The sequence below is a fragment of the Harpia harpyja genome, chromosome 8 (assembly GCF_026419915.1).
Source record: "Harpia harpyja isolate bHarHar1 chromosome 8, bHarHar1 primary haplotype, whole genome shotgun sequence".
Taxonomy (NCBI): Eukaryota; Metazoa; Chordata; class Aves; order Accipitriformes; family Accipitridae; genus Harpia; species Harpia harpyja.
The window spans coordinates 9,148,637-9,170,653 of record NC_068947.1 but is presented as its reverse complement, the minus strand read 5'-3'; positions in this window follow the sequence as shown (position 1 = coordinate 9,170,653).

Sequence of the window (22,017 nt, the reverse complement as noted above, 5' to 3'; positions counted from 1 at the left end):
TCTTGGAAACAGAGGCAGTCAAGCATGACAGTCGGTGGTTGGTAGCAGAAGATGGAATTGGTCATTAATCCTCCTAGTTAGCTAGCAAGGGCTGATACAAGTGCTTGGGAAGGAGCTCTTGGACTGCAAACCAAACTTCTTCTAAATCAAGGTCCTCTCTGACCTCTGGTGGATCTGGACTTTCTGAAGGAAGTGGTTTAGTGCTCTGGTGGAAACAGAGGCAGTGGTGGAAAGCGTGCTGAGATCAGGATGCACTGCATGTTATAAACATGGGCCTGCAGAACTTACTTCCCAGTTGTTGAGAAGGCTGCAGTTATTTTCCTCGGTTTAGTTTGCTTATTTAAACAACACAATAGATTGTCCTTGTGTGATTAACAGGGATTTTTTCAAAACAATAAGGCTTAAATTTCCAAAAAGACTTACCAAGCAAAGCTAAGCAAAGCCAAGCTTCCATTATCTTAGTTGGGGCTGGAGTAGACCTTTAATATGGATCAGTTTGCTATTTCCATTTTCTATATGAATAAAAGAGCCCAGAGCAAAGTGAAACGACTTGCCATGACCATCATGCAAGTTAGTGGCGGAGCTGGAATTTGACTAAATGCTCAGTCTGGTCAGTTTGTCTCTTTCTAATATTTTCATGCAGCTGATCACAGGAGAGAATGACGTATCTGTTCTTTGCTGTGGGCTCACTGAAAGTAATTAAGAATGGCAATAGGTGTTAAGATGAATGAAGGTCTCGAAGGTAAAGAGACATGGATAGGAAAAACTGCAAAGTACTAATTACATTAATTATGATCAATTAGAGAAAACTCTCCCCTCCCCCTCTTCTCTGAGCAAAAGAGTTTTGGAGAACTTGACTCATGAACCATGTCTGGCGCTCAGCAAAACCTCATGGGCCCAAAGCTAACTGGAAGAGTCAAAGCGGCAAAATTAGACCAGCAGCAGACATAAGAATGGCTCCACCACCTCAAAGCAGATGTCCATTTCCCCCAGAGCGCCCAAAAGTGGAGGCCTGGGGGTGGGTGTAAGTACATGGCAAAGGTCTGCTCCCTCCCAGAAGGCTCTCCTCCTTCTCTGCCTGCCCGTGGCGCCTGGCTATGCCCAGGCAAAGGGACCGCTCACACCGGTGCTGCTCCTGGGCATTCATATTGCACGTGCCCGTACCATTCGCCTGGGCACCCCGGCCCTTGCTCACGTGACCGCTGCAGGCACTGACAGCCCTGCTAAGGACAGGTCCTTCACGGGCAGGCTCAGGTCGGTCGTGCTGTGTTTGGATGCATCGAACTTGAAATCACTAGCCATGAACAGCTGCAGGGCCACATAAATAAATAATCATTTCAAAATTTTCCGATAGTTGCTGAACTTCTTATAAAAAAGAGTTAACGAAGACAAATGAAGCAAATTCTAAGTGTTTGAGATTTATGGTCTACGCGATGACCTTCCTTTGAAACAGTATCAGTGTCATTCCCCTTGCTGGCTGAGCGCACACACACACAGTCTCTGCAGCTGTCCCAGCCCATTTCTTTCTGTTTTTATTTTTTCTCCACCCTGATTTATAAGGATGTGCCTTATCTTCATGTCTCGGGGAACACATCGGACTTTCAGTAAACATACACAATGCAGTTCCTTTCTTCCCAAGAGTCAAAAGGAAAAAGCTCCTCCCCACAAGATAAACAACCCACCCACCCATTCCCTCAAGCAAATACATAGAGGAAGAGGGGACCGGCTTTGTGTTGTGCCCTGTAGGTCTTCAGGCAGTCGCCTTCTCCGGTGGAGAGCTCCATCGGTGAGGGCTGCCTCTTGAGCGTGCCCTGCTATGGGTCACCCCAGGTGAGGTCTGGGACTCTCAGACCCAGCAGTACATGATGCCTGGCTTCTCCCTTACCCCCTTGCCAGAGAGACAGTCATTTTCCACCAGGGTGATAAGAACACCCAAGGAGCCAGGAGTTACGGGCTGTGCTCCATGGTCTGCAGGAGCTGATCCAGTTCCTGTTGAACTGGTACCAAGTGATTTCTATGGCTGATGGCTGAAATGTCTTTTAAACTAATAGTGTAGCATGGTTTTGATTTCAAAAAATATATATATCCATTGACCTAGGGACCTTGAAGCTTGTCCAATTTGCCTTACAACCTGACCCCAAGGCCGTTAAAGTTAAAGTCCCCCTTTGATTTCATTGGACTTTAGATTGGCCCTTGGCAAATGTTTCAGTTAATCTTTGCTAGGTTCCATGTTTGTAATGAAATCCAAATTCATGTTAGTTTTATGCAGTTCCCATTTGTATAACAACTGTTCTTCTCGCCTTGTTTCCAATAAAGAGATGTGCTCAGGCCCTACAGACCAAGTGGAGCCTTAGATAGAAGGTAAATCAGTGGCCACATGGGACCTACATTTTAGAAGGATGCCATAGTGATGTCAAAACCATAGTGGTTATTTATCAGAAGGTCCCTAATCACTTCTCACCACTGGATGGTCTGCTTATCCCTTTACCCTCTGTACAGGAACAATCCCATTATTGGGGATCAACACTGGGCTCACTGGCTTGGTTACCTAAGGATGGTGGAAAGAATTGCATCGCAGTAACAAAAGCCTAGATGGCCAAAACACAGGCAATGACAAGCTCATCCAGGCTCAGCCACAGAAACAAGAAACAACAGGAGAACCAGTTGCCACCAGCCAACTGGTAGAAGACAACTGTCTGCACGACTACTCTTAGGCTGCAGCAAATGTGAGGTTGTTCATATTAGCATAGACCTCTCTCGTCTTCCATGGACAATGCAGAGATCTCAAATTATCCCACACATGCCACTGTGCGAATCAGTAGGGATAGTTGCCATGGATCAGCAGACGCCTGATAATTCGTTACCCAGCAGTAAGTTCTTCATGTGTTCAAACCCGCGATCTCCCTTGGGACTGAAAGATGCTCTGCAATGTTTTGGAGTGTGCCAGACTTTCTGGCTAGCACTCAGATGCTGTTTACCTCTTTTTAATGCCCTTTTATTGTTATTTATTTTTAAGAATAAAGTCAGAATTGCAGTTCCTGCTATGTTTAATTAACTGGCTTTCTTGTTATTCACCTGCTGACTGGAGTGATTATTTCAGAACATCCTTAGCACTTGCCCCTCTCTTCACCACAGTTTGAGGACTATCATTTTTGGGGCTGCTCGTTTCTGGAATGGCTCTGTGTTTGGTGGTATCTCCGAGTGGGGATAAATCACTTCCAGATGGGCTGTGAAAACTCTTCCTTCAAAACACCAATATTAATCAGGCTCCAGCCCTTATCTTTTGTATTGCAGCTGCTTGTCTCCCTCATCCCACCAGAAATGTTTAAAACGTAGCCAGAACCAAGAGAGCTTAAATTAGCTTTCAAGGACACAAGCTCTACATCATATTCACTTCCATTCAATTTTGTTTACGTTCTCAACAGTGTTGGCTCAATGATATCGCTATATTCCCATCCAGTGCTTACTCAAGATCAGTCTGCAAAGCACATCTGATGACAAGTTGGGTTTCCCATTTGTAATCCACAAAGGGCCATGATGTGAAGATGGTAAGAGGCTTTGGTGCCTTCTAGAATAAAACCTTGCACAGGCAGAAGCCATGGGACGTGTCAGCCTCTCAGCGTATCTGAGCAGAAAGGCAGGCTGGATAGCACACAGCATATGGGAGACCTGAAGAAGTTGATTTAGTGCAAGTCTAGCTTCCACGGCAACCAGCAGCAGTGTCACGTCCTTGGGGTATGTTCTGCCAAGGAATCTTCTTCTGCTGACGTGATGCTCAGACCTCACTATCACACAGGAGTCTTCTGAGGGATAAAGCAGTGTGGCACTCCTACTTGACATGGTCATCCTTCTGCTTTTGTGTGCCATTTCAGTCCTGTGTGCCGTGTCCAGTCTGGGTTTGCACAGAATTAATAGCACATGCTGATAATTAAAGAATGATGGTCTGCATGTTCTGCAGAAGGATGACTGAATACATTGGAGTCCCTTGCTGAGCTGCCGTTTGGGTGCCTTTCTTTATCTGGTAGTCAACTGCACATCCTGAATTAACACGGATAAGCTCAACTGAATAAAAATTCCTTTCACTCAGGGTTTAAGGCCCCATTTCTTGAGGAGATAGACAAATGTGTACTAAAAAGCCAAAGTTATCCCAAAGAAAGCTTATCCCAAAGTATAAGCTATCTTGGCTAGTAACACACTGCAAAAGCTAGATCTAAGAAATATATGGTATTCCTTATAAACTCCAAAATGTTGTGTTGTATTGTGTTAGAGAAGTTCTTTCGAGAAAAGAACAGGCTTGATATAAGGCAGATCCTTATGTCTGACTCAGGGTGGTTAAAACAACAACAAAAAACCCCTATAAAGAAATAATTAGAAGGACAAGCAGGAGCAGAGAGCAAAAGCAAATGCAAACCATACAGACCCTTGGAAAATACAAGAAAGCAGAAAAAGCCTATAAATACTTATGTCAATAAAGCAAGCCACTGGACCTCATTTAATTAGCAATTTTTATTAACAGTGGTTTGTTGACTAGCGTAGTATTTACCTAGGGCCTGCATAAAAAGCATTACAATCAGGAGATAGTGGCATTTTAATCCCCCTATTCCCAGTGTGGAAATGAAAGTGCTAAACTGGTCATTTGTGTCCATCAACAGACCAGGGGCAGAGAGATCACCAATCTTTGTATTTTCTTTGGGGGGGCGGGATGCAGGGGGGTATACCCATAGGCCCAGCTGAGCTGCAGCTTGCAGAGAGGAAGGAGGTAAAATGACTTTGGCCGATGTTGTTTCATCTGTTGCACATGGATTCATAGGACCACGGCCATCAAAGCAACTGCTGGTTCCCAAATCCATCTCTTCCTGCTGGTGGTATAGCAGGATGTGAGCCTGAGGTCACATATTTTATTTTCAATATTTGAACTCAAAACCCATTAATTAGAAATCTAAAGTCTAGTCTACATCTAAAATGCAGACTTCCATTCCAGCAAGGCAACTCCACTGGAGACTTTGGGTTGGAGGTAGGGGGCCAGGATCCACCTCCCCAGTTCATTTACTGCAGTGCTGAGTACTGGAGTTATCCTTCTTGCGCTCTCTGTTGGCAAAATAGGAAAAAAGATGGTCCATGACTGGTTTTTTTTTCAGAAGTAAGGTCCTTTCTAGAATTCAGAAAACATTGCTCTGTGCCCCATTTCTGCTTCCCTTAATCTGAGGTCAGGCAGGGGCTGAGCCAGATCCAGAAATGGCTTTAAAGAGTCAAAACGAAGTGTTAGATGGGGCTGTTTAGAGTGACCCCAAGGGATCAGTGCACTGCTGAGGCTTGCTGGTCCCTTTCCACTCTCTTAGTGCACTGTGCCTGCCCAGAAAGGCCTGCGCTGCCAGGGGCAGGGAGCTGGTGGCAGGGAGCTGGTGGCAGGGAGCTGGTGACACTGGCCCTGGAGACAGGGAGGGCTTCCCCTCCATTCCCTGTGTCCCAGGTGAGCCGTGTAGGGGTAGGCGGCTGCAGCAATGTGGCCAGCTGGTGTAGGTAGGGGCCAGGATATTGCCTGCAATCCTGGCTTAGACCCAGATGTGGCTTGTCCCCATCTCTGCTGGACCCTCAGCCCGCTGCGTGGACTCGAGGTATTTGCGCGGGGAAGGCTGGGGTGGCAGGAATGCAACCTATATCTGGGTTACATTACATCCAACCCCTAATTAGTCAGAGACTTCCAAGTCAGACGCCGGTGACTAAATGGGTGTGGACCGAAATCCTCTCCCCGGTGAGTCTGCCGGGCTCCAAGGAGGCTGGCGTGCGGCCGGGACGGGTAAGGCTGCCGGCCCCCTGCCAGGCGGTGGGCGGCCGGCTGACACGTCGCGGGGGGTTTCTTGTGCCTGCTCCATCCCAGCTCTCCTCCCGTCACCCCGCGGCACGCAGAGGTCGGGTTTTCCGGCCGAGTCCAGCAAGGACCCTCCAGCGTTTGTTGGGCTGAGGCCATCGGCAGAGTCAGAGCGGCTCCTGGCATCTGCCGCGGCTCCGTGCCCACCGGCACAGGGCAGCCGAGCCTTCAACCCACCCGGAGCGGGCGGGCGTCCTGCCCCTCCACGCAAGGTCACCCTCTGGGTGATGCAGACACCTTTCCGCTTCCTCACAAATAGCACACCTAGCAACTATCCCACCTCAGGCCGCTGCAGCAGGCAGTGAAAAAAAATTGGGCTTTTTTTCCCAGCTTACATTTTCCTCAAAAATGAAGGAGACCGAGCTGCGCCGTGCTGCCAAAGCAGGCGTCGGGATCTCCGGCTTGCTGCCTCTGTGGCTGTGCTGGGTGTGAAGCATACCTGACGGCTGATGGCATTAATGACCTTTATCTCCAGGAGCAAGGAGAGGAGGGATAACTCACAAGTGGCTTTAATGGGTGAACATAAATATAACGGGAGACCCGCAATCACATAATTATCTGTCTAATCCGTCCATCTGTCGTACACACACTTTATTGATTATACATACACACACACACATAACATATATCTGCAATATGTATATATATTTGCAAAATGCTTAACAAATCATCCGCAGACTAGAAGATTTATCCTACTTGTCACGACTGTTCAGGCTGCCATTTCCATTACAGCTATTCTTTTCCAGCGTGCCTAACTTTCTTCAGCATGGCACTTTTATGCTGGCGTTTAAACATTGTGTTTCAGCAAAGTTTGAAAGGAAAAATATGAAGAGATCTTGTTCAACCACTTCTAGGTTCAGTAAAAATGAAAAATTGCTTTCCCCACATTTTTGTGTTAATAACAAACTCCTCTGCTCAGCCTGACTGATGATGAGACAATTTACCTGGGAGGCATTGCAAGTCTCTCAGCAAAACAAAGCAAGAAACTTCTGTAACTCTCTCTGGTCCTCTCTGCCTCAGGGGAAGGGAAGGGAAAAAAAGCAAATAAGACTATTTCCTTCCCAGGGAAGGGGGAAAAAAAGGTATGCAGAAGAAAAAAAAAAACCACCTTTATGTTAGGGTCTGTCAGCACTATTTGTAAATATTCTCGGAGCTTGAAGCTTTTTCCTTCCTTCTTTTTAATAAGAAAAAAAATGTGGGGAGGGGTTTTGTCTTATTCCATGAGAGGAATTGAGCTGTTTCATTGCAGACAGGGATGCCATTGCCCTGCTGACCCAATGCTGCTGAGAGGTGTTCCCAGACAAACAGGAGACCTGAGGGGTGTGAGGGGAGGACGACACTTCCCCAGGCCACTGCCTGCCAGGTAGGACCCCCAGGGCAGCATTCAGCTGCTCCCCCAGTAACCCTCCTCGAGAAAAAAAAAGGGGATTTTTGCCCTCCTTCTCTCCCTCTAGCACAAACAAACAAGCAACAAAATAAAGGCCCTAAATTGAAATTTTGAGGTGGCATAGTTTTAAAAGGTTAGGCTATATATAAAACGAAAGAAACATTGATTTGGGTGTTGTATTTCTTTTCTGTTACCAATATCAACAGAAATGTGTGGAAGTAGGCGGTGTTCTTAAAGGCAAACAGCACCGGTGGGTTGCTGCTCTCTGCCCTGCCTTGTGCAGGAGCTCAGAGGGATGCTCAGGCAGTCTGGCTGGTCTGGAGACCTTCCGATCCAAAAGGTGTAAATAAGAAAGCACTACAGGTGAGCCCATGGCCAAGATAACATTGTCCTAGGGCCTTAACTCTTGCATTTTCTGGCTTAAAGTTTGCAAGTTAATTGTGTGAGCCTAATGACTCTATTGACATAGTGTTTGGCAGGGCAGGGCAGGGAGGGGAAAAGGAAGAAGAAGGGAAAAGGAAGAAGAAGGAGGAAGGAGGAAAGAGGACTCTGATGAATGGTGAGAGTAACTAGGCTTTATTGCAAAAGGATACGAAATCCACCTTCTGCACATGGAGCCAAGGTATGGAGTGCTTCCAAAACCAATCGTGGCCTAAATGCCCCAAAACCCCGGGGTGTGGCAGCACGGCCAGGAGAGCAGGACTCTGATGTGTAACCATGGCCCACTGTGCTCTGGCAGCACCGCGGGGCTGGCATCCTTAGCAGTGGCCTCTGCAGTGGAGGTGAGTTTGGCTACCATTGGGCTCTTTTGTTTAAGATAAATACGACCTTTTTCTTCCGTAACAGTCCCTGACCCTCATCCTCCATTTGCCATGACACCTCTCTTCTGTAGCCGAAAGCCAGATATGCCAAGACAATACCTGTAAGGCAGGAGCTGTTGAGCCAGTTTGCTGAGGCTGAGCAGGTATTTCTGTGTGCGTGTCCTGTGCTTGTACTCCTCCCTGTGCAGCTGTGGCCAGCTGCTGAGGGATGCAAGATGATGGGATAGAATAGAATAGAATACAATACAATACAGTACAATACAATACAGTACAATATAATAGAATATTTCAGTTGGAAGAGACCTACCGTGATCATCTAGTCCAACTGCCTGACCAATTCAGATGGATCTTTGATCTGGCCTGACACTGCAGGTCTTATTTTCTGATACGTTATCTGTAAAACCTAGTCCCTCTCTGTTTAGGCATATTACAGCACACAAGGTGCCCGCCCAGTGCTTTTTAATTGCATTGGAAAGCTGTGAAAAGTCCTAAACTCCTACCTGGGAAAAACACAGTGAGCATACCGCTGCAGCCCCACGTGCCAGGAGGCTGCCTGCGTGGCCGTGCCGGTGGAGATCAGAGTGACCGGGAGGTTGGGTTTCACACCAGGCTGCAGGTGCTGGAAGCAAGGCTGGGGAAGAGACGGTCAGGGGGCTTTGAAGGCAGCATGATGTCGGTGTAGAAGGTATGTGAGAGCTGAAGGTGGATCGATAGTGAATTTGGGCTTTGCTGGTGATTGCTAGATTTTGAAGGATTGCCCTGATAAGAAAGGTGTTTCTGTAAGCAGGAACAGATTGGATTTTTTTTTTTTTTTTTAAATAATTGGGCTTTTCTGGCTTGAACATATATGTCAATCTTTCTGTGGTGTAAATTAGTCTCAGCTGATGATTTAGACCCACCGATGGTCCATGCACATATCCTTTTGTTCCTCACTAACTTGTTTATGGCTCAAGTTATACTTCCCCCCAGGGCTGTGTCGAGCTGGCGGTGAGGCCTGGCAGGCTGTGGGATTTGCTGGAATACAGCCATTTCTCAGGCAGCCGCAGCCGGAGGCCGAAGGCCCCGTGCCGAAACACCGCAGCCGAGGTGTGGCGATCGTGCAGTTTTGCACGGGTGGATGGGACGGAACGGCTGCCTGGTCCTGGGGCTGGGACCGGCTGGGACAGCGGGGAGGACGGCCAGCACCGGTCCCGTCGGGGCTTCTGCCCCACCTGCGACGCTGCGTGCTGCAGCGGTGAAACCCCGGGGTTAGAGACGGCCGCCCGAAAAGCTGGCATCGCCTGGTTGTCTCTAGCAGGAGAGCAGCATCGTCGAGGAGGGTGCAAGTCCCTTCACGCCGCTCGGCTACCAAACCACGGCCCTCTTCCGAAACGGCACTCCCTCCCCGCCGGGGCTGCGGGGGGCCGGTCAGCCCTGCCAGCCCGGGCAGCACGCAGCGGCAGGTCCCGAGGGCCAACAGCCACCAGGGATGGAGCGGGGAGAGCCGAGGGCTGGGGAGACGAAGCGGTACCTCCCGGGTCCCGGGGCTCCCTGCTGCATGGGCAACAAGGTCCCTGGGCACGCAGCTCCCCGGCTGCGGGATTCAGGACTGCCCAGCAGCCCGTCTCGCACGCCTCGTCGCTGGCCACGTACATAATCCCAGGGCGGGAGCCGTGCTTGAACTGCCTGTGAACCGTAAATCCCCACTCCGAAGGCTGAGGGCAGTTCCCGCTGGCACGCCTGCTGTGGCGGCTCAGCCTGGTCCCAAGCACTGCCGCCCAGAGCAGCCGTCTCATTTAAATTGCTTTATAAATGGGCCAAGGAACTCTGGCTCCCGCCTTCATCTGAGTAATAAATACACAATAAAGCAGCCTCAGTGGCTGGGGGAGGCCAAACGATCAACACTTCCAAAACAGGGAGGATGCTCTTACTGAAAAGAGGTCAGCTTTTGTAATGTCTTAGCCCTTTTCTGCCCCTTCTAAGGATCCCTCCTGGAGGAGATGTAGTAGAGGCTATGTTTAGCCAGCTGTATGCCCAGATGGTCACAACACTTATGAACACCATCCCCTAGGGATAATTGTATTAAGTCTTCTTTGGATTTTATACTCTTGGGGCTTAAAAAGAAAAAAAAAAAAAAAACCAAAACGTTTCTCTCTAGAATTAATGGTTTAGCACTTCTGCGTTTGATTACTGAATTAAGAAAGCAGCCAGCGCCCGACAGGTTTTTGTAGCCACCTCCAAAACACAAGACATCACACAGAACTGTGACTTCTTAATGAAAAGCTGGAAAGTATATAATTGAGGCTGAGGTAGGACGTGCTGACATGCCAGAAAGGACATTTGAACCCTGTTATACCGGTATGCCCACATGGGCTAAACTCCGTACTCACCAGCCAGGCAAGGAGCTCTTCTTGCACGGACAAGAAGAGCCGGTGAACAGTTTTCAGCCTCCTGTTAAGCAGCACACATGGGAATGAATGTATGCTCTCTTTGGCTTGCAAATTTTACATCACCTATTGCATTTCCACTCTCTTCTTTCTTTGGGGAGAAAGAAAAGAAAGCAACCAAAGAAAAGAAAGCAACAAACAAGAGAAATCAATGAACCATGGCAGAGCACTCTGCTGCACACACACTTCACACCCGCCTTGGGAGAAGGCAGGGAAGGGTGGGGGGACGAGGGGATGAATGAAGGCAACACAGTTCGGTTAAGGAATGTGCTGAGAGATGAGAGCGATGACGGTAATGTAAAAACTTTTCAAGGAGACCATTTGGAAGGGTATGTAAGTTTTAAAAGCTAATGTGCACTTTCCTGGTACATCCCAGTGGAGGATCGCGAAGTGCTTGGCAAGCAATGTAATCCCACAGCACTGCCCTCCCATAACCAAACTCCCATCTGATGACGCACCTATTTTATGGGCAGGGACACTGAGGCACAGAGAGGTTATCCAGTTTCTGCAAGGAGAAATCAACTTACATTAGGGAAAGACAGATAACACCTGTGATTGCAGAGATCTGACCTTGATGGTCAGGAGGTTCTTGCCCAAAGACTTACATTTCTACAGTGTTGGAAAAGCCAGGAATAGAGACATATGAAGGATCTGCAAAACATCCACCCCACACACATGGGTCACCAACACTTCCCTGCAACCCGTCACAAAGTGTAGTAAATGACCTGCAGCCATAAATGTTATAGTCCGTATAAAGGAGCTGGAAAGGGCATGACTGGTGGTCTAGGTAGGTCCTTGTCATGGCAGGCAATGTACAAAATGGCTGAAACAGAAATGAAGACTGCTACTAGCCTATTACTCCTGGCCCAGTGAGGTCTGAATACTGCAAGTAAAACTTTCCAGAGGTGTCCTACATGGAGAGCACGGGGAATTAAATCCGTGCTTCCCCAAAGCCATAGCAGCCCACACAACATCACACCACAGGCAAAACCAGCTGTTACTGGCCCAGGAGACCCCAACAGAAACCACCTGTCTGGTGTCAGAAGAAAGGGAGCATTGCTCTCCATCTCGTGTCTGGCAGCTGACTTCTGAAAAGTGGGTGCTGCGGGACCGCTCGGGCTTGAGCGCACCGTCCCTCGGCCCCAAAAGGCTGCTCTGGCAGCTGGGGACAACAAGGTTGCAGCAATGTCCTGGCCGTGGCCTGTTATTCCACCCCACGGCCCTTGTTCGGATGCCACGGGGGGGCTTGGGGGGTATGAGTATGTGATTCCTGCTCAGCTGCTCCATTCCTCAAGACCCTGGCGAAATGGCTCTCTCTGCTCCTGCAGCACTGTGGGGAGCCACAGCAAACCCAATAATTGAGGCCCCTGGCATTATCCTCCAACCACACACAGGATTCCTGTCTCTAAAACGGAGCAGGGATGAGATTAGCATCTTCTCCCTCTCTTGCTATGCCAGCTTTTGACAGACAGGGAGATGGGGGAGTAGAAAATGGTGTACGAATAGAGCTGTGAGTTTTGATAGAAATTGTCATCAGCCTGATAGCAGAAGCGTCAGGTAGGGACGAGGTGGCTCTGACGTGCTGCGAGCCACTGGCTGGAGGAGAGGGTGGCAGAGGGGCACAACACGGTGTGAAGGGGCTTTGCCTTGGCACAGCCCGTGGAGTGAATGGGGATAACAAACCTCTGCCTCTGCCTGCACCCTGACCTTGTAACGCATAAAACCCTACAAACTCAAGTCACACGATTCATCCTACTGAAATCCTGCAGCCTGCAGGATCAGGCATGTACTTTAAGCCAATTTAATGTATCGTTCAGTAATAAACTAGGTCATTTTTACTTGTCTTTTAGAAGACACATTTTTTCATTATATATGCACCAAGTAGAGGCTAAAGATCCAGAAACCATGGCTATGGAGTTTTGGCGTTCCCTCTCATCAGTTTGGTTAATTGCTCGTTTCATTTACTAGCTGGGTTTTAACTTTCTTATGGATCACTTGGCTCTTGAAATTCCATAAGTACTGAAAGTCAGCAAATTTTGGAAAGTGTTCTCTGGAGGAAAGTCCTGGAACTCTTACAACAGGCATAATTTTCATTTATGCAGGTTTAGTGCTCTCACAGAATAAATAAGCATTAACTATCCCACAACCGCGCCAAAATGCAGTGGGTTTGTAGCCCGCCGTGTGCTGTACTAGAAGCCTAAGCATTTTACCTTGCAGGCTAAATGCCTCTGTGAACAAAAATTGCAATCATTACTCAGCAGATACGTTCCAGCTGAAACCTCACTCAAGAATAGCTATGTCTGGATTTAATACGTGTAATACCAAGACAGTGGTGTTTGTATTTAAACGCTAACTTTTGTGTGAGGGGAATCATGAGGGACAAAGGTAAATTTTTTATTAACCCTTCTAGCCACTGGGTGCCACTAGTGATTTGTTACCTTAAGAGAATAGCAGCAATCTTGCAACTTTACAGGAGCAATCCACACATAAACCATTGCAATAAACTGTTAATACACAGGGAGTTCACCTTCAGCCTATTCAATTTATTTAAAAACGTTCCATCCTGTATGTCTCTGATTTCCCTCTATTCTAATTCTCAGTGACTGCATTTCAGTGTCAGGGTATCGTTTAAGGTGCTGATTTAGAGGCCGTGTACCCAGCTCTTAGAAAGCCTGATGAAACAAGCAAAGCACTCCAGCTTACGCTTACCTTTAAAACAACTGAGTAGTGCCTCTGCAATCAGTGAAACTGTTCACGTGCTTACAGGTAAGCATCTATTTGACTGGATTAGCACTTAAAGTGACTGGAACTGAAGACACGGTCAGCAAAGAAGCCCTCTGAGTTCTTGCCTTTGCTGCTGGTTATCATCCCCAAATTCATCCTTTGCAATGCAGATGCAATTCCATACCCTCATATACCTGTAACTGCTGCTATTAATTCCTAGCAGGGAGCAGGATCAGACCCCTGGTTTTAATGGTCTGCTTTTCATCTCTGTAATCCCCATCCCATCTCTCATTCTGCTTTTCACTTCAAAATATCCTTGCCTGCCTCCCCCTCCTCCATCCTTATTGTTCTGATGTTCCCTGCCACAACTTCTCCAAATGCAGCATGGTGAGGTAGTTCGGTAAGAACAGTCCATTTCTACAAATAGGCACACACAGGTTGCAGTGTGTATACAAGTTTGTGCTATACCTGAAAACATACAGGGCAAAATAAACCCCTGGGATCTACTTGAATGCTGTACCTACAGAGAGGTCCCCACTAGTTTTTTCATCTGATTTAAATTAAAGTGATACAAATTCTGTGTAGGGACAAGTCTTAAATAGCCAGTAACTTGCAAGTGCACATTAAACCCCTACAAGCCAGGTTGAAATTGAAGCTGGGCCCTTGAATAAGAACTCCAACAGAGGGACAGGTTGTTGGGGGGGGGGGTAAAGAGCTACCAAGCGTCAGCTGCGTCGGGGTAATTTGCCTGGTTGCAACTGCCCTTAGCCGGTGGTGCCTGCAGTGAATGCGATGCACCCCGTGTCTCTGCCAGCCCTGCTTCGCACATCTCGAAGGTGAAAGCAGGCACACAGGCACTGTACTAGACCGGCTGATGTGCTGTAGATCCACACGCCGGTACATCTCACGATGTAAGTGCCCACAGACCCCAGTTCACCTTCTTCTGTCTTTCCTCCAGCGCCAGGCGTATCCGAAGTCCACCGATGGCTCCGCTTGCCCTTCCTGCGCCTCCCCCTCCCCTTCCCACTGCTGCTCCAGCCGCAGGGGCTGGCTGCTCCCACGCTCCCATTTGTATGTCACTCACGTGGCTCTCCCCACTTAGAGCTGTCTTCTGTTTCCTGCTGCCAAGAACCGTCTCTATTTGAGCCTCCCTTTCAAACCCATGGTTACCAGAAGCCTTCCTCTCATCTCGTCTCTCTTCAGCTCTTCCTTACTGTTCACTTCTTGGTCGGCATTTTATTTTTGTCTGCGAGTGCGTGCTCTGGGGCGGGGAAGCCCCATGTGTACTCACTGCGCTGCAGAAATGATGTGAGGGCATGCTCCTTGCTGTGCAGAAGTGGCCTGGAGAAAAGGGCACCTCATCGTCTGAAGGCAGACAGGACAGTGCCGTGATGAACTTTTAACTATTATCCCTGGTTCTGCGGTCAAGAATACTCTCATGTCTTCTTCCCACCGGTGAGGCACCCTCCTGCGTCGAGAGTAAAGGGAGAACAGGAGCAGAGGTGTCACACAGCTGCCTGCAAATCTCAGCTGATCTGCTCTCCTCTGGGCCATCTTCTAGCACGGGTTGGAGACCAGGCTCAGAGCAGTTTGGTGTGACAGGCTACAGAGCAGCATACTGACGGGAAGCTGTGGGTGCAGAGAGACTCTACGACTGAGCCAAAAAGTTTAAACCAGAGTTTCGTTTTCAAGTAGCTGTGCTGGGTAAGAGGGGCAAGGATGCAGATGGGTAGCATGCATGGCTAAGACCAAGTCCGTGGACCATGTTTAACTGCTCATACTCGGTAGGACTCCCTTTTTAGTTAATGAAGGTTTTTCTCCTTCAGACATTTTAAAAATGACTCAAACAGTTCCTCCGAACTACAGGTTTCACACAAGAGAAGGGTTGCAAGAAATCTCCATTTAATTAAATAAACATCTCTTTGGCCGATGACCCTTCTCCAAACTTGGAACCTCCTTGCCATCATTACAGCCCCACATAAACTGTAGCGGTTAGCAGTCTGCTTCAGGATTACAGTGTTCCTAGCAAGAGAAATTGCTCCTGAGATCATTTAACCTCCCCGGGGAGATGACAGGAAGGAATTAATCTTCCGCTGCTAATCCGCCCTGTGCTGCTGGATCAAAAATTGGCATCGATGGGGGTGCCTGCGTAGGGGAGCCTGCGGTGGCATTTACCATCCGTATGTACTCCCTCCCACCTCCTCCCTGAGCGCGGCTGAGGAATCAGGGGGCAGCTATTTCAGGAAGTCTACGTAACGTATTATTAAATCGTTTGTGCTGGCTGGGAAGGAGGTTTGGTTTCTAGCACTACTCCTATGTCAGCAAGGTGAATGCTACAGAAAAGCTTTCACTTCAGTCCTAGGAATCAGCCTCCTTGTTAGTTTTTTTGCTATTTGCCTTCTCTTTTATTTTATATTTATTTATTTCATATTATTATTATATTTATTAGTGATTTATATATATATTATTCGCTGGTGCCCAGGTACACCAGTTTTTTATTCCGCAGAGTGCTTGTAGGAAATAAAATGCACTGGCATGACCGCGTGCCCGTGAGAGCCTTTGTATCGGAAGCAGTTCTGCAGCTGTTTTGGAAATCTCCCTTTTGTTTTTTTTTCCTGGTGAGCACAATGGATCCAAGGAACAATCCAAAATGTTTGTGGACAATCTGCGAGCGGAGAGGGGGTTCCGGTTTGTAGAGCTGAGGTGGGGCCGGTCCTGGAACAGGGACAATACCTTGGGATTCAGTGACCAACCATGTGGCATGAATAGCAAGTAGTAAATGCCCTTAGCGACTGGCTTGTGGAAAAAAATTAATTTGCTAAAGAGCACTGGTACTAAGTCGCCTTGAAGAGTTGTAAATCACAAGCCTGTACAATGGATCGGACTATTCCTAACTAGCCTGAACTTAATAGAAGGAGCTCAGAAAATTGTAGGCTCATCCAGATCAAAGGCCAAACTCCCACTGATGCTGGCAGAGGCAGGATGGGACCCAACGGGGATATTTTTCACAGTAGAGGACAGCTGCCTGTTTCCTTCTCTGCAGCATTCAGGTTTTCAGCCTGGGTCCAGCTGCCTCTGCTGAGACCTTGCGCTCCCACAGCTCCTGCCTCACCAGGCAGCAGGACCAAGGGTGGGAGCAGGGTGCCCAGCCCAGGCCCTTTCCCTGGCACGAAAGATGCTGTGGATAGGAAAGCCAAGCCCAGAGCAGGACAAAGCAGCAGCGAGGGCTCTCCGGAAGGCTCTCACCAGCCGGAGGAGGGAGCTGCCTGGCGTGGGAGCAAAGTCAGTCCCTTCTGTTGATAAAACCAACCCTGACAACAGGCTCTTTTCTCCCCTTACTGATCCAAACACTTGCAAAGGGCAGCTTTTCTTTTCACTAGCACACCACCAAATGGGATTTGCAACAAGGAGGTGTGAGGGATAACAGCCCATCCCTCATACCCGACAGAGCCTGCAGGCTTCTCTCGCTGCTTTCAAGTTTCCCCTGCATAATCCGCACATAAACACACAATCGTCAGGAAAACCTTGGGAAATAGGGGGCAGGGGATATGGATGCTTTGCAGAGAGAAAGGTATAAAAGGAAGCAAAGAACATCACAGTGGAAAAACGTAGGTCGTTTGCTCTTCCATTTTTTTGTCAAATGGTGATTAGAAGAGAAAACGGTCTTTCTCTACAAGACAGGAAAGGAAGAAACACGTTCCACATCTCTCTCTCTCAAAAAAAAAAAAACCAACCACCACAGTGAAGTAAGAGTGATGTTATTTCTCTAACCCAGAGAAGCAAAGCAGTCTTTAGGGGTCTGTGAAGGTGCCCTTGCAGTTATTGTCCTGAAGAAAGCTTGTTTCCCAAATGGGCAGGGTGGCACAGAAGACTCCTTCAAGATGCTTGTCAGTTCTTGGGTATCCCCAGCTACCTAAACCTGCCTCCAGTGTCTCTCACGTGCCGTTCTGGTTTCTGGAGGTCTCCTGCTGATTGTGCAGCTCTCTGAAGCTGCTCCCCATCTCTCTGAAGATGTCACTGAGCCTCACCAATGCTGGTCCTGATGTGGCTTGCTCTGGCTGTACCCTCCAGACGCTGACACTGAAGGAAATCAGGGCTTCCTCTGAACAGGTCTTTTGTTTTCTCTGCTCCACCCTAGGAAGCTACAGGTAGCAGCCAGGATATACAGAAATATACTTGTGGAGAGCACAAACTTTGATGTTCTTTATTTCTGGGCTGGGATCATGGGTTATTGTATTCTAAAACAAACGATAGCTCAGATGACACAACCACAAGTTTCAGCTCACCTAACAAATATATTTCTGGTTCATCTCTTTTCCTAAGCCCTTCGGTATTGTGATGCTTCTTTTTTGTACACTGAGAATTTTCACTTGGGCCAAAAATAATGTTTGGATGTGTTTAGGGTGACCCTATTCTGCATTTTGTTTCAAGGAGAGCACATCTAGTACACCAAGGCAAGTCCAAAGAGCCTACTAATGTATGAGCCAGGGTAACGAACGCAATGCAACTTGAGCATGTCACTGAACTCGTGTGGCAGTCAGGCAGGCGCTGGACTGGAGCTGCCTGGTCGATGTGCAGCAACAAGTGGGTCAGGACTCCCAAATGGCCGTGTCACCCCTGCGGCCTCTGGCACCACACTTCAGCAAGTCCCAGTGCCCGGCCATGGCCCGCCTCGGTTTTGTAGGCGCTGATGACATGCACCAAGCACAATACGATCTGATCTAATACAATTTCACACAAGGAGTCGTTCAGGCTAGTGGTAGTAAAAGACGTATATGTGACATCACCCTTTGACAGTCAGTTTGTGTTCCCCATCTAACACAATATGGTTAAAAACAAACAACCTGGTATAAAACATAAGTAGCTGCAGCAGAATGTAGTACAATCCAGAAACCAGCTTCCTAGATTACACGTTATATTAATATTTATTTTAATTCCAAAGAACTGTGGTTTGGGGACTTTTACTAAAATAGACACTGTAAATGGTATCCTGATGGATTACGTTTTGCTCAAAAGTAACTTTACTTGGACACCTCTGAATTCTGTTTGTCACTCATTCTCTGAGTTTTTCAGCATACTGAAAAAAGAAATGATAGAATAAAAATAGAGCTAGCTGTGTATCTGTGGTGAGAATTATCTTACCTGGCAATAGAGCGCAATTGGTCTCCAATCGTAATTACTGCCTCTTCACTCTCTAACAATAGATCTGAAACTGTGTTTTGGCGATATAGGGCTCTCCTTTATAGAGCCTTTGCTGTGTGACTGTCTATGTTAAGGGGCCATGCTTCCCCACCCCCCCCACCCCCACTCAAACTTTTCCTAATACTAGTAATGTACCGCCTAAGCAAACACCATACACCTATAGCATATTGCTATATACAGAATATATCGCCTAAGCGCATAACCCAAGCTGAGGCTCTGCCAGCGCCGCTGACAGTGCTAACTCCGCTGGGAGCCAAGGGAGCCCAGGCAGCGCCGAGCACAGCCAGCAGCAGCCAGAGCCCTGTGTGCACGGGAGCTTATGCTGGCTCAGAGTGACCCGGCGGTAGCAGTGCTCCGAGGCCACTTCTCTAGAATAGACAGGGACTCAGCATTTGCAAGCCTCGAAGACCGTAAATAAGGGCATTTTGCTATATCGCTGCTGTGCGAGGTTTTTCTACTGCTCTTTCCTCGCAGAACCAGAGGCGAGGTATCACAGAAAACACAACTTGGGAGTTATCGAAAAGGAACATGGACAAGTTTCATTCCTTGAAAATGTGTTTATATTTTTGCATCTTTTTCAAAACATAGTTGCCCTTTTTGATGGGCGGCATGGCTAAAATGTAGCATTCATTTCTATTAGAAATTGGAAACAGTGAGTTATTTCTTTGGTGCAGCCCCGTTTATTTGCAAATGCCTGATTCCTAGAATGCAGGAAGAATCAAGCAAGAGGAGGCAATTTCTTTGCCTACAGCTTCAACTTTTTTCTGGAAGCACTTTAACCCCAGAGCACTTTCTCTGAGCATTTTCTCAGTCCTGCTACAAGTGGTGCTATGCTTACTGCTTGCTTGCTGACTTTCCTGAAGCAGTCCATGTGGTTTCTCTTACCTATCATACAGACAGGCATTCTCTTCTACCTATTTCCATAGCTACCCATTTCAGTTTAATCGATCTCTTCTTAAATGAAAGACGGTGGGTACACACTTCATTTTCCCTATAACTGTATCAGCCAGGTTAATGATAATATTTAAGACCCAGCACTGTGTTGGGGATACTCAAATCAATGATTATTGCTTTGTTATTGCTGTTACCGCAATGATCTGGCATCGTTCATCCTGAATCCTTTTGGGAGACCACTTCAGAGGGAAGCGGCCACTGCTATATGCTTTACCCAGTCTGTGCTCCCCTCTTTTCTCCAGGATGACTCCTATACACACTGTAGTACCAACACCCTCACTGCTCCTTGCTGAGGTCTGAGCCCTCAGACTGCCGCTTCATGGGGAGCTAGGGCAGGACCGGGGTGTCATCTCTCCCCCCAGCACTGGAGGAGGCAGGACCCACCGTGACAACGGCTGCATTGCCAGGAGATCCTAAGTGCCTCTGTTGCAAGGAGTGAGTCTGAGGCAGAGGCCTGTGGTGGGACAAAATTTTGTCTTGGGTAGTTTGCGACAGGCCCAGAACAAGCTCAGCTCCAGTACAAAAGCTTTCATCATCTTCAGACTGCTGGCTCCAACAACGAGCGTTTCTAAAATTCTCGAGTTGAAAAGATGTCTAATCTCCCAGCAAATCTAAGAGAATCAATCTCACCTCAGAAACGAGTTTACTAAAATGGTATGATGCTTTTAGTATTGACATTAAACTGCAGCCAAATTTTACTGGGAGGTGCTCGGTAGTGACAAGGCTTTTTCTGCACTTGCATTATTTAAAGGTTAACAGCAGAAGGGCATATTACTTAAGATATAGGACAGTATATATATGTAAGGTTAATGATTCTTCAAATAGCGAGCCCTGAAAAGGACTGTGCAGGTGTAGCCTAAGGAACGACATAAACATCAACCAATTATTTTTACGTTTTTTTCTTTCTTAGTGTAAGCTTCAGCAGCTGGGTCCCATATGAATATGTCATGACAGATGACAGTGATATAAGCAGATGAACCCCAAGGCAACCCACTATCCTGTCAAGGAGAAGGAAATGCTCGGTCCCCTAAATATGCACAGGCTGTGTCACTGACAGCAATTTACTGTTGTGGTCAGGCACCTGGAGTCTATATTCTTCCACAAGAAGCAGGGTTTTAAGTATTTTTAGACATGAATACCATTAAAGTTTGTCTTCAGTAAGAATTGCTGACAAAGGGGAGCCCAGTCTTCCACAACCTAGTGAAATTCCACTTTTTTTTTAATCTGGCATTTAAAATGATGCTTAACTAAGCCCTGCCAGTCTTCTTACATGTCCCGTACAGGCTAAGGTCTATAGCAACATTAAGCAGTCAAGAGAGAGGAAAAAAGGTTACTGGAATGATTTGTCATAAATGTTTACATTCTTGTAATTTGGCTTACACCTGTGTTTTGTCCAGCTCTGGCCATGTTGTTCAAAACACTGAAGATGGAGGCAAATACACAGTATCTTCCTTCAAGGTGAGGCCGGAAACATTTTTAGCATCAGTAGGGTGCAAAAAGAGGTGCTAATCCATCACCTCCATTAGGAGCTGTGTAAACAAACCGGCCACCCTGTGATGCTGATAAGGTGCAGCCTGTTGCTCGAAAGCTTGGATCAGTTCCTCTTCTGGCTTCCACCACAAAAAAGACACGGCAATTCCAGAGGTGCGTATGACAGTGCCAAGCAAGGGCCAAATCTCACTCCCAGCGCCTCTGTAATTGGGGGAATTCAGAACCTGGTTTGACCGTTAAATCCTTCCTTTTCCACGTCCTGCTTTCAGTCATGTTCTCCATTTGAAACACCTTCTCTGCTCTCAAGAGGTGACCAAACGCTTTCCGTGGCATTTCGAAGGGATGTCAGTGATTTCTTATGGCAGGGATTCATATCAGGGGAAGCTGGTGTGCATACTAGCTAAAATAAACTGTGCTCAATTTAATAAAAGGGAGGATGTCAGTATTGAGGCCATAGTTAAAGCTGGTTTGGTATTTGCAGCCAAAACAGGAATCAAATCCCTCTGTATCAAACTTTCATGATTTAATTTAATCTCCAGGTTTTATACACTAGCTCTTGCATAAGGCAGGGAGGGGTTAACACATTGTTTTCTGGCATATCTGCAAATTTCTAAATGTTGCTCATTTTCTTTCACATTTATTTCTGAATAATTGTAAAATACCCAACTTTACAGATGGAAGATCTGATGGCACCTCAAGGTTTCTGTTGCTTTGTTCCTTGGAAACCTCAGGCACCACAAATCATTCCTCCTGCTCCAGGTGGCAGATCCGAGTTATGCTGTTTGCCATCGGGATTGGTTGGGTTTGCCAGCAATGTGGGGTTAAAAGCCTTCCACCTCTTGCACTGCTCACCTGATAATAGAAATTACGGAGGTGGTTTTCAAGGTAACAGGGGAGTGAGATGAGTGGGATACGCGTGTGTGCGTACGCACATGATGTGACAAGCAAGTGGCTGAGCACTGGATGTAAGTGGTTAAGCCCTGCTAAGCCCCAAGTGCTCCGACGTCTCTGCAGTAGAGAGGAAAGGACTAAGCCTGGCCCCGGGCCCTGAGGTACTGCACCAGATCAGCAGCGCTTGAGCAGCTCTCCTTGCAGATATCTCGCCCGTGTCACCTTCCACTCTTCTGCGTTCAGCTCGTGCCA